Source organism: Sinocyclocheilus rhinocerous, unplaced genomic scaffold (genome assembly GCF_001515625.1).
Source record: "Sinocyclocheilus rhinocerous isolate Xijiao unplaced genomic scaffold, SAMN03320098_v1.1 scaffold2870, whole genome shotgun sequence".
In the NCBI taxonomy this organism is placed as follows: Eukaryota; Metazoa; Chordata; class Actinopteri; order Cypriniformes; family Cyprinidae; genus Sinocyclocheilus; species Sinocyclocheilus rhinocerous.
In genome coordinates this window covers 1-2,788 of record NW_015627340.1, presented here as the reverse complement: position 1 = coordinate 2,788, position 2,788 = coordinate 1, and positions in this window count along the sequence as shown.

Here is a 2,788-nt window from a genome sequence, read left to right as displayed (position 1 = left end):
AATGAAAAAACATGATTTCTGAGAATTGTTAAAAACGGAGTTATCTGTTTTTGCAAATTAACTCTTCATATATATTTATTACATTTTATATTATCATCTCACACATGGATCAGCATTTTCTATAATGTATTTTTATAATAAAAAATACATATCTGATATGACTTAATGTATAATTATCATCAAACAAACAATATAATTCATATTCTCAAGGATTAAAGATTAAACGGAAAAAAAAGAAAAATGATTGCACAACCATCAATTAGGTGGCGATATGCACTAAGCATGTAAACGACCATTGAACAAAAGAAGAAGAAAGAAACAGCATGGCGCGCTTTTTCTTAACGTCCGTTTCCATAGTGACTTAATCAGGAACATAGTTGGAATTGAATGAACTTCCTCCCGGACGCGTTTTTGGAACCACATACCTCGAGTAAGCAAGGTTTGGGGTTAATCAACCGAAAGTTCAGGGTTTAGCTGAAGGTAAGTTAACCGTGCTTTCTGGAATACACCCCTGCTGACTGTGTGCGCTCCTCCCTAAACGATCACGGTTTTTTGACACTTAAGGCGGCGTACACAGTGCGATTCTGAAGGTCGGAACGTCGTGAGCTCTGACACATGTCACGATTGAGTTTATCCGAAAATCGTACAAAGGCAGTCACACACGACACAAATTTACTACGATTTTACTCGTACGGAGGCAGTCACACACGACACGAATTTACTACGGTTTACGCATTACGTTTCGCGCCATTCATAAAAATATGGATTCTGAGGACGAAATAGTTTTCTTTGTGGCAGCTATGGCTTGTGACATCCAAAAAAAAAACAAAAAACGAAGACATAGGACATGGCAAAGAGAATGGCTGAAAAGCAGAGAAAAGCATGGACTTTCTGTTCTTCATAAAGAACTCGAGGGAGTAGGCCATTTCTGAATTTATGCTAGTTTTGCCGGAAATACAACAGGCATATTCATTTATAAAGTTGAACGGCAAATTTGGCACATTCGGAATAACAAATAAAAAATAGAACTGTATAATTAAACTAAAATGATTATAGACTATATGGTTTTTGTCATCTTCTGATTGGTCAACTTCAGATGGATCGCCAAATCGTCTCGTCCAACCGCACATACGCCACGAATTTAAACCGACAGCATCCGATTATTTTTGACATGTTTGAAAATTATCGGGAAGACGGGAGGTGCTCGTAACGTCTCAGATCGGCCAGTAATTCTTCTCACACGGTACGAGTCGCGACCATCTGCGATTTTCTCCAAGAGAAAAAAATCGCCTGCGAGCTTGTACGACTGCAAAAATCGCACCGTGTACGCCCGCCTTTACTTTACTACACTTTTCACACTTGCTCGCCATTGTATAATTCTGTGAAACGATGAGGCAACTCAGAGTAATTGTTCTCCAAACCATCAGAAAGCAGCGGTGAGAGGATGTAGTTTGCCGACTAGTTTGTCAAACAATCGTTTCGTGAGAACATATAAACTGATAAGGTTGTGGGTCATTTTGTAGGAGACGTGTGAAAATGTTTTTGAGTAGCTATACTACTTAAACCCACACAAAAGCATCAAAGATTTTTGTAAAACCCAGTAAACTTGAGATTATGACTTCAGAACAAAAATAACACGTATAAAATTAAATTGAGCAATACTGATTGAACAATGCTGACTGTTGATTACAATACTGATACAAACACTGATGAATGGTACACAACAAAACATCTTCAGCTTTTGGTTTTTTGTTCATAAAAAAAAACTTTCAGCAAATAGGCTAGTGTTAAATGCTATTAAAATGAATTCTAATTTTAAAATTTACATTTTAGATACATTTTCTAATTTGAATAAACAACTTTATATATAACAAAAACTTTACATGAAATAAATATAAAAAGTGTATTTATTTATTATTATTTTGTTTTGTAGTTTTCTATTTCTTACAGGGCAGGGGAAGGGAAGAGGTAAAATGGAAACTGAAGTTTCTAAGCAGTTGTGGACATCTAAATGTTTTTTTTTTTTTTGCATTCAGAATAGGTTGAGATAGATTTCAGCCTATAGGGATGCCTACATTTAATGGCCAATTTCACATGTATTTTGTGTATTTAAAAAAATATATACTGTATTTGTTTAAATTAATTTTTCTACACAATATTTTGTATATTTATTTTAAATACATTTTCATGTATTTATGCCCATCTCTGATTACACAAAACTAGAATAATTGACGAGAAATTTGGATGATAAAAATAAAAATTTTCGCCACTGGTTACATTCATTATAGAAATTTTACATGAAACATTGTCTTCGACTGTTCAGTAAAAAGTCTGATCTAATAATAATATTAAATAATATAATAATAATATTATTATAAATGCTCTCCTGGCTCTTATGGAGACTTTAAATGCCCTTAATAGTGGAATACATACTTCATTTACATCATTTAACATTGATCATGTTTGACAGGTTGTTGTCTGACAGTGTTAAATTAAATGTTAAATATTGTCTAAATCCACTGGTGAAATAAGACTTGGCTTTAAAGTGGTTTTACATTTCAATTCAAGAATTCAATTATCAATGATTATTGAACAAAAAAATAAAATAAATTAAAGCTGTGTGCCATCTCACATTGCATGGACAAACATTGTGTGCAGTGTTAAAGCTCATTATAATGAATATATAAATTTGCAATATTGCAAACAATATTACTGATTAACTAATAGAGTTAAGCAGCAGTCTTAAAGTTTAAAGGGGTCATATGATGCGATTTAAATTTTTCCTTTC